The sequence below is a fragment of the Malaclemys terrapin genome, chromosome 9 (assembly GCF_027887155.1).
Source record: "Malaclemys terrapin pileata isolate rMalTer1 chromosome 9, rMalTer1.hap1, whole genome shotgun sequence".
NCBI classification, from domain to species: Eukaryota; Metazoa; Chordata; order Testudines; family Emydidae; genus Malaclemys; species Malaclemys terrapin.
Genome location: NC_071513.1, coordinates 59,874,627 through 59,885,376, shown reverse-complemented (window position 1 = coordinate 59,885,376; position 10,750 = coordinate 59,874,627). Strand labels below are relative to the sequence as shown.

The following is a 10,750-nucleotide window of genomic DNA, read 5'->3' as shown; positions in this document are numbered from 1 at the left end:
TTGAGGGACACCAGGTAGCTTCTCCCATTATAGGGGCGCTGGAACCATTTTTATAGTGGGGGTGCTGAGAGCCATTGAACCAAACTGTAAACCTGCATATAATGGACACTACTTCAAGCCAGGGGGTGTTGCCGCACCTCCGTAACCCCTAGTTCCAGCACCTATGCACCCTTGGAGTGTCTGGTGTCCATTGGCTAGTTGTAGGAGAGGGGTGCTGATTGGCCAGCATTCCCCAGCACCCAGGATTTACCCTGGGGCAGGGGCCATAGGGAGCCTTTTTTGGCTCTGGCAGTCCCACTCTGAACTAGGAAAGGGAATCTGGCCTGATGGATGCTGCGGGTCTAGACGATGACCCATTTGGTAGTCAGGAAGGAACTTTTTCTCCCATAGGCCACATGGCAGAGGACCAGGGTGGTTTTTTTGTGTATGGGTTTTTTTGCCTTTCTTGCAGCACCTTTAAGCTACAGTGGGTTAAATAGGAATGAGCATGGTACTGAACTGATGTACTTGGTTGAGTTGTTAATTCGTCACAACTTGTGGCCAGTTTCCAGTGCATTTAAAAGGATAAAATGAACGGTTCCCAGAGGTAAAAGACCTGGGATTTGGTAATGGGCCTTGGGCTCATGGGATGGCGTGAGACCTGGTTACCCGTCCCCACCCTTCTGCACCCTCTGTCCCCTCATGGTGGGGAGGGTGGTAGGTCTCAGAGTAAGCTGAGTCCTTGGGGGTAGGCTGAGGAGAGCTTACCCCAAATTACAGGTTAATGGTAGGAGCCCAGTAACCCCTGCAATGTATGCGATTAAATGCCTGGTATAGGAGAGTATGGGGGATGGGCAGGTAGCGCCCCCTCCCTGGTGTTTAAATGTAATAAAAGTTGCAACCTGCCATTTAAACTCTCTCCATGCATCTGTCTTCATTTCATCTCTGTGTCTGTATCAAAAGGATTGAGCAAGGGGAAAAGGGAATTGGGACAAACAGCGACATCTGTCTTCAGCAATTGCTACTTGTAAAGTTTAGCAAAAAATATACTTTAATAAAGAGTTGCTGGTAGCCAGCTATCCAAAAATAATGCAAGTGTGATAAATGAAAGGGGGAGGAGAGTGCCTCTCTTTTATGGACACCCAGCCAGCCAGTTAGCTATAAAGTCCCTCTCGGTGGCTGTTCTCTGCTTGCTTTACCTGTAAAGGGTTAAAAAGTCTCCCTGGCTAGGTAAAAGAAAGGGAGTGGGCACTTGACCAAAAGAGCCAATGGGATGGCTAGAACTTTTTAAAATTGGAAAAAACTTCCCTTTTGTCTGTTGTCATTCTTGGGGAAGAGGGGAACAGGGCAGCAGTTATACTATGAGAAGCTTTAAGCCAGGTATGAAAAATCATCAGATCATACCTAGAACTACTTATTTGAAACCCCCAGATGTGTAAGTAGATGAGGAATGTCTAGAAAGACAGGATTAGGTTTATTTCTTTTATTTTGCAAGACTTGTGGACTTCTCTGTGCTAACCCCAGATGCTTTTGTTTTACTTGTAACCTTTAAGCTGGACCTCAAGAAGCTATCTTGATGCTTAATCCTTGTATTGTTTTAATCAAATTTACCTTTTTTAAGACCAGGATTGAATTTTTGTGTCCCTAAGAGGTTTGTGCATGTTGTTTAATTAGCTGGTGGCAACAGCTAATTTCCTTTGATTTTCCTTCTCAGCTCTTCCCTGAAAGGGGTGTGTGTGAAAGTGCTTGAGGGTACCGCACAGGAAGGAATTCCCAAGTGCGCCTTCCTGGGTTTCAAAAAGGGGGTGTTTGCACTTGGGTGGTGGCAGCATCTACCCATCCAAGGTCAGAGAGAAGCTGTAACCTTAGGAGTTTAATACAAGCCTGGAGTGGCCAGTATTAATTTTTAAAATCCTTGCGGGCTCCCAATCTTGCACTTGAAGTGCCAGAGTGGGGAATCAGCCTTGACAGCAGGGGACAGAAACAGCCTCGCTGGCAGGGGCACAAACCCGCTCAAGCCGGAGCAGTGGGAGAGGCAGCCGTGTTGGCGTTAATATTTCCATTTCGTTTTGAAAGGACGATCTTCAAAGGTTTTGAACAAATGTATATTAATAAAAAAAACATCATAAGCTTTAAAAAAGAAAGAGTTGCCAGTTACATCTTCTGTCCCTGAGATCAAAGTTTCTTTCAAAGGCCGTGAGGAAAGTTATTGAAGAAACATTTAAAGTCAGTGAATTAACAGTTAAAGAAATCAAATTGACTTGCTGTAAGAAATAGGTAAATGAGAATCAGAGCAGCCTTTCATTTTGACTAGGATGACGGCAAGCACTTTTTTAAATTCAAGATCTTTGGATAAATTCAAAGTCTGTATGCAAATCATGCTTTTTTGTCAGTTCTTGAGTCCCATGCTTTGCTTTTTGAATGGGAACCTACCTTGAGCCATCTGTGTAAGGACTTTGGCCACTGGGCATGCTGTATGAACACCATGCTCATCACTGTAGTTACACCTGTGTGGCTGTGAGTTGCTGGAGTGGGGCCGTGGGTCGTTGGCTGTTTGAAGCAAAGACCTTGCCCTTATGTTGGTTTCTGAAGCACCCAGTTGGTGCTATATACGCAATTAATAAATACAAATAGTGGTTTGTTTCATTAAACTCAGGGCAGCTGAGCCACGTTCTAACATGTTCTAATGCCCAGCCTGTGAGGATGGCCTACTGTGTTAGAACACAATTTGCCCAAAGTTGTGTTTTGCCTGGATTGAAAAAATCTACCCCCCAAAAAATAGAACTTGTTGTTTTTTAACCCGCTTTTAACAGTTTGGCCTCATCCACACAGGCTAAGCTGTTTTAGAACATGGACTTGCTGCAAATGACTTGAGCAAATCACTGTGTAGTTTGCAATGGGCATCTTAAGTTTTTATTTCTAGAAATGACTTCCAGATGGTTAGGGTCTTCACTTCTTCTGTGTCTGCTCCTCTGTTTGTGGGAGGCAGTGGTAAACCTTCTGGGGCTCAGATCCTCAGCTTGCATAAATTACAGTGATACCATTGATGTCAAAGGAGCTGCCCCAGTTATTTTCTGTTGAGAATTTGGTCCCCATGGCCTTCAATGGGGGCAGATGAAATCATACTGGTATTTCTACCTGTGTCTCAGTCCCATACCTACTGCTTCAGTAGTGCTGCTTTCTGGAAGCAGGTGGAACCTCTTTCCTTTCCTCTTTGAAATGGAAGTATCCTCTCTTGTTTCTGTAGTTGAAAAGCATGGCAGAAATAATGCAAGGGCGGGGATGGGATGGCAGAGTCCTTGGGCTGTAGTTGCATTCTAAACTAGTGGGGTGTTAGTCATTTATAAATGAGATGTGCACAGAGTTGGTATCTGACCTAAAGGAAAATAAGGATGTTTGTAATGTATCCACTTTGATGACCTAACAGTCAGAAGCAGATATCTGTATTTTGTGGATGAGTTTAATGATGAGCATAGGATTCAAACTCAGATTCTTGTAGCAGACTGGAGATGCATGTATTATAGTAGTCATGATGAACAGGGTAGCATGCTATATGATGTTATTGTAGTTCTACTGATAGCTCCACAAGATGACTCTACAAGATGGATGGCTCCACAAGAGTACTGGGATATCTGGAATATGAAAAATCAGAGAGATATAGCATGTCCAAAAGATTGTGATATAATACATTGAGAATACCATGTTTGAATACATTTAGAATCTGCTATTAGCTCTTTTAATTCAGAAATAATGTACCATGAATTCATCATTTCTTTGTCTGAGTTCTTAGGAAATCATGTATTAGTTTATGCATCATTACAGCTGAATTATTGCGACTTATAAAGTTTTACAAAAATATATTTTAATAGAGTTGCTGGTAGCCAGCTATCCAGAGAATAATCAAATGCAAGAGCTTTGGGCAGCTTGAGTATCATTTAGAGAAGTTGCAGATGATACCATGTCGGTTCAGGTAGCTCTGAATGTAGGGTAGTTGATTAACATGTGGGTAGGGCAGGTATTTTGCTATGGTAACTATAGTTTAAACCCACATGTGGCTTGATGGATTTTTACAACGCGTGTAGCTCTTGGTTTTACATACAATATGATGGGGGCTAGTTTAGCTACAACTAATCAGGAAAAAGATCTTGGAGTAATCGTGGATAGTTCTCTGAAGATATCCACGCAGTGGCAGCGGCAATCAAAAAAGCAAACAGGATGTCAGGAATCATTAAAAAGGGGATAGAGAATAAGATGGAGAATATCTTATTGCCCTTATATAAATCCATGGTACGTCCACATCTTAAATACGGCTTACAGATATGGTCTCCTCATCTCAAAAAAGATTCAGAGAAGGGCAACTAAAATGATTAGGGGTTTGGAACGGATCCTATATGAGGAGAGATTAAAGAGGCTAGGATTTTTCAGCTTGGAAAAGAGGAGGGGGGGATATGATAGAGGTATATAAGGGGGGATATGATAGAGGTATATAAAATCATGAGTGATGTGGAGAAAGTGAACAAGGAAAAATTATTTACTTGTTCCCATAATATAAGAACTAGGGGCCACTAAATGAAATTAATGGGCAGCAGGTTTAAACCAAATAAAAGGAAGTTCTTCTTCACACAGCGCACAGTCAACTTGTGGAACTCCTTACCTGAGGAGGTTGTGAAGGCTAGGACTATAACAGGGTTTAAAAAAGAACTGGATAAATTCATGGAGGTTAAGTCCATTAATGGCTATTAGCCAGGATGGGAAAGAAATGGTGTCCGTAGCCTCTGTTTGTCAGAGGGTGGTGATGGATGGCAGGAGAGAGATCACTTGATCATTTCTTGTTAGGGTCACTCCCTCTGGGGCATCTGGCATTGGCCACTGTCAGTAGACAGGATACTAGGCTGGATGGACCTTTGGTCTGACCCAGTACAGCCATTCTTATGTTCTTATTAGGGATTATTTTAAACTATGTGAATATATTTACACTGAGCTTGGTGAAATGTTTGGCTAGTCTGGGATTTTAAAAGGGATTCAGTGCCCAATTCCCACTGAATTTCCCACTGCTTTTGTGCAGGATGGTGCTGAATTTATCTAGTTATTAATTACCATAGTGATGCTTCGAGACCACTCTTAGGGACCAGGGCCCTATTGTGCTCAGTACTGTACATAAATATTTTAAAGAAGGAGCCAATCCCACAATCTATCCTGCAATTGGAATGGGCTTCAGTGGGGGCTCTGTGTGGTTGGTCTGACTTTGTAGAGCCTAGGCCTATGGTGAGATACAACAGACTAGATGGAGAAAAACATAACAGGTGGAAGGAGGAGGACATGGTAACAGTGACACGAGCATGTTCAGTATACTCAGCTACAGTGTCAGCAGACCTCCTGCTTAGCCATTGTGTCAGGTGTTTTATAGGCATCCCGACCTATAACCCAGTCTGAAGCCCACCAGCCCATGAAGGTTTTTAGAAAAAAAAGAACAAATTAAGGTATTAATATGGGTGGTAGTGAGATTTTTTTTAAATTAGTGGTCCAACAACAGTTTCAACCACCTACTCTGGAAATACGGATTCTTTTGGGCTGCATAAGAATCTTCTGATGCCCTGAGGAGTTCTCTTCAAAGCCTATGTGATTTAATTAGAACTAGGTCAGTTAAAGCAGAGCTGGGTAATAGTTACCAATTCCCTATTTGTCTTTGTTCCCTCTAGTATTCCTGCACTCACCACTTCTTTCCCTCATTGCCCTAATAGAGCCGCAGCAGCTGCTGTTCCTTGTTGCCTTCTGTATTCCATTCACAAGGCATGCACACTCTCTGTAATATCATCAGTGGCCTAAGAGCGGAATGCCCTCCTCAATCTGGGTTTGAGTTGTCGCTCCATACTGCCACCACAGCACTGGTTCATCTCAAGAAAAACATTGGTGCTGATCCACCTGAATATACCCTGTCCTCTTCTTACTCTTGTGTTTTTATTCATGGCTCCTGGCAAGGAACTGATATGCTATTTCACTCAGCAGAGTTATTCATATACAAAGATAGATGGTAAGATTGAAAGCAAGTCTGAATTCATCAAAGTGGAAGACAAGACAAAAATTTTCAGCAAAATACCACTAGCATTTATGCTAAAAGGGGGAAAAAACACCGGTATCTGACATTTAAAAATAATACCTCATGTAAACACTAAATGCCTTTTTAAGGTCATCAAGAAGTTTTGACTACAGTTCTCTTTTTCTTTGTATTAATTATGTAATCAGTAAAGATGTGCTTCCCACAACTCCCGCTTTACGTGTGAAATTGAACAGTGACCGTGGAAAAGGTAATGCTGCAAGAATTAAAAGAGCTCAAGTGATCTGCAGCTACTTGGCACAGGGAATATTGCATCACATTTAAGTCCTTTGGTGCTTATTTTAATAACAAATTAATCATGATGAACTCTTTAGTCATTAAAGAGGATGAAATATGCAATTCCATGGGAACCGTTTTGCAATTTAACTTATAATTTATCACCACATTGTTATGATGAATACTTTAAAAAAAAATTGCTTCATATCAGGCAGGTTCACCCATGGAGTGTTGGTTTCATTTTGAAACTTTGCATAATATTCATAATCAGAAATCAATGCATAATTCTTTGTTTTAATTTAGTAAGAATGAAAACTCAGGCTATAGGCCTGGACTATTAAAATTACCTTCAAAGGGAAGTTAGAAAAAGGAGATTTCGCTTATAAAATATGCAATCTCAGTCCTTTTGCCTCCCTTTGTCCTGATGACCCCTCCATAGATTTGTAAGGTGAAACCCTGGCTCTGTTGTCACCAATGGAAGTTTTGCTATTCACTTCGACGGAGCCAGAATTTTACTTGTACATTTTAAAGTTCAGAAGGAGACTACTGTGTTATCAGGCATAACACAAGGCATAGAATGTCAACCTGTAATTCATGCATCAAACCCAATAAATAGTGGCTGAATTAGAGTGTCTCTTTTAGAAAGACATTTAATTTTGATTTAAAGTGATGGACAACCCACCACATCCCTACATGCAGCAATCAAAAACCAAAAAGGCATTAAACTGTATTAAAAAGTACCCATAATGCAGTTTATATAAATTATGGGACACCTTAATCTTGAATATGGTGTTCAGTGTGGTTGGGCTATTCAAAAGTGTCTTAGACACTTAGGAGCAAAAGTGCCATTGAAAGTCAGTTGTCAGAGTGCTGTGGAACTAGGTCTAACCTTGGATTGCATGGGATTTTTGTTCTTCCCGATGTAGTTATCAAATCTTAATGTGTTATGGGAGTGTAGTCTGAAATTTGGCAATTTTCCAGGAAATTGAGGTCTGCAGCTAAGGCATGGTGCCGCCCATAAATATATATTTCTGAGAATTTACTGTTACTCAATTTAGGGCTCTCACCCCCGCCCACCCCCCAGCAACCCTCCTTTTTGGGTACTCAGGAAGAAAGGGACTCACCTTTACCCCTCCATGGGCTCAGGGCTCCATGGGTCTGTAGGACCTTTTCCCGGTGAACAAGTATTACACAGCTATATCCTTAGACCTCTATTTAATTAATAATTGATCAACAGAGAACATATGCTAAGAATACAATACTCACCACTCCCAGTAAGGCAGATAAACTTTTCTTAATGGCCAGTCAAGATTAGATCATCTGGTGACTCCAGCTTCTGCACGGCATGGTCAGCAAGCTGTTGAGGTCTGGCAGTTCTGATCTTGGGCTGTGTCTCTGATTAGATTCCAAAGAGCTTCACATTTTACACACATTATATAGGTAAAACCACTACTACTTTATCTATACTTTAACCTATCACATGTCTAAGAACCTTCAAACAACACATCTTAACCAATCATATGCAAGCTCCCCCGTGTCTTACGTTTATCTATTACTTTATGTATTACAGTTTATCTTTGTGGCTTTGTTTTTCCAGACGGTCAGCACAAGACGTTTTCCAAGGTTGATCTAGTGCTAGTCTAATGCCAGTTCTTCTTGGCTTTCTCGGAACCCTCCCAAAAATTCCTTACCGTTAGCTTTTCTTTCCTAGTGACTGTTGGTTGGTGCATTCCTGAGGTGGGAGTGCCTTATCAGCAGTGGAACATTTTGTTTTCAGTAATGTAGTGAATGTTGGTTGGTAACAGATTGAGTCGGGGTGGGTAAATTGTCACGGCTACATTACTGTTCCCTGAAAAAATTTTGCCCACTCCTAATAGCAACTACCACCACAGCGGTCTCTGCCCCAGAGATCTCAGAGTCTAGAAATGGATCCCATTTCCATGCTTAGCCAGTAGAGCTTGCTTCTTTCTTTCCATGAACCACAGTGTATGTATCCTTCAGCTACTGGCTGCTCAGGATGCGAAAAACATAGCTCATTGTTAGCTACCATTGCAGTGATAACACCGGTAACACAATTCTATCATGACCAGCAGGTGGATGTCGTGTACTAGAGAGAGACTAGAGAGTGTTTGTCCTCCCTCCCCACTGCATTAACCAGTTCTAAGCGCTGTTAGGCTGGATAAAAGAATGCCTGCTCAACTCAGCCAAATACTAGTGTGCCCAGGTTTTTGTTAAGTGTTCTTCACTCCCGTTCATGCATGGGGAATGCCACATTTTCATTCTATTTATTAAAGAAATCTTAAAGAATTTATTAAACCAATGTAAAAATACCATCAGTTCCAGCTGTTTTATTTGGTTGTTGTTATATATTGTCATTGCAGTGACCCCCAGAGGCACGGATCAGGACCTGCATTGTGCTAAACATTGTACACGTGTTATGGAAAAAAAAACAGACTCTGCCCCTAAACACTTACAATATTAGCATCTGATGAGACTACAGGCAAAGATAGGGCAAGGTGATAGTGAAACAAACATGATTCACATAATCAGCAATCTCAGCACACCAGCTGCAATGGGCTTTTCAAGTGTTTTCCAAGTATCACAGGAGCGATGAGTAATTTGCTTTATGAATTAATGGCTTGAATGTTCTTTATAAAGAGCTAGACATCTCAGTAGAGCTTGGATAGCTTGTTTTAATGTACCCGCTTCCGGACGAGCTTGCAGATGGAATTCCTGCTGTGAATGAGAACGTATATGTAGAACGCCATGTTCAAATAGGTTGCAATGTGGAGTAATGCGACGCTAATAATGTAAATGAACTGAGCACAAAAGAGAAGGGGCTGAATGTTCCACACTGATACAGCCACTTGTACTGGGTTAGATTTCAGAGGACCTACACTAGCCATAGGACTGGTGTAGAGTAGAGAACCTGGGCCACAGTCTACTGGGAAACAGTTATTATTGTGGTAATAGCTAAAGGCCCAATAAGGGATCAGGGCCCCATTGTGCTAGTACAAACAAGTAGTCCCTGTCCCAGAGACCTAGGAGTATGATGATGCAACAGGGGCATAAGGAACAAAATAGGGTGAGGGACAGGTAACAGTAACGATGGGTGTATTTCCATAGGTAAGTAGTTGGGCGAGGGCAGTCCAGCAGCCTCACTAATGCCTGTAACAGCAAGTGTGATCCCGCTCTTGCTGAAATCAGCGGGAGTTCCACAGGCGTGTGCACGGGGTGTGCCCAGGCACACCCTAATCATGCCTGAGCTCCATCTGGGAAGGCTGCTCCTCCCCCCTCCCCTGCTGGAGGCTCGGAGCAGGGAGGAGGACAAGGAGGAGGCTGCTTAGCACGCCCGGGGAGATCAGCTGTTGGCAACTGCCAATCAGCTATTTAGCATGCTGCAGCAGCCTTCATCAGCACTTTGGTTGGCTGCAGCCAATCAGCTGTTTGGCGCGAAGTCCTGCCTATCAGCTGTTTCCCCTGCCCCTACTGCAGCTCGGAGACTACAGGCAGAGGTAAGTGAGTCTTTCTGATTTTCAGGGTAGAGGGAGCTGGGCTGGGCTGACCAGCAGCCAGGGCACGGCAGCTTCTGGGCTAGCTGCAGAGGGGTGGGCAGCCTCTCAGCAGGGGGCTGGGGGCAGATGGGCAGGCAGCTTCCGGGCTGGCTCCAGGGGACTGCTGGGGGGTGTATGGGCCAGGGGCTTTCTCAAGGACTGAGCCAGCCAGTCTCAGCCCACCCTGGTGTTTCCCCCAGGACCTGTGCTCCCCTTCAGGAGAAACCAGCTGCAGACCCCCTTAGTGCTGGGCAGGGGGACAAACCAAAGGACGTGGTTCCTTTAAGAAAAGTTCTTCCTTGTGTCTTTTGAGTGAAATTGGGCTGGGGCCAACAGCTTTCCCCCTCCCCCTTCTTTACTTGTCCAGAGGGGCTTCACTCCAGCCCCAGCTGCAAATGAGCAGCCTCCCCAAACCTAGATGCTGCCCAGCCCCCTCCCATGCAGGCTCTGGGAGCTTCCAACCCCTACGGTTCCCTTATACCTGAGAAAGTAATGCTTGCCCAGCTCAAAGCTGTCTCCCCTCCCCCACACCCAGATCAAGCCTCCCTGAGGGGCTTTTCCTCCGAGAGGAAATTTATGCCCTCCCCCACCGATCAGCATCCCCTCCTCCCAGTGTAAGGAAGGATTGATTCTCTTCCCCTGGATCCCCCTTCTCCCCCTCCCCCAGCTCCTGGGGAATTCCTTCCCTTGCATCCATCTCCCTGTTTCAGCTTCAGGTCAGGAGATGCTGCCCTGCTATCACCTTGGGACATCTGAGCTCCTCTTGCTTCAGGGTGCTGGGCTGCTGCAGCCCGGTGGAGTGGGCAACTGGCCCCTACTCCCCTGCCTTTGGCCATGGTCCCACCAGGGGCTCTCCTCCCACAAAAGTTGTAGAGTGTGTGAAGGA

General features: G+C 43.9%; 1 long non-coding RNA gene across 1 annotated transcript; it reads right to left on the bottom strand.

Annotated features, from left to right (window-relative positions):
- Positions 1-2,070: 2,070 nt before the first annotated feature.
- Positions 2,071-7,931, bottom strand: LOC128843438 (uncharacterized). The gene is made up of 2 exons (XR_008446267.1): positions 7,577-7,931; positions 2,071-3,611 (listed from the first exon to the last, which is right to left on the bottom strand). It is a non-coding gene; the product is annotated as an uncharacterized LOC128843438 (long non-coding RNA).
- Positions 7,932-10,750: the final 2,819 nt, after the last annotated feature.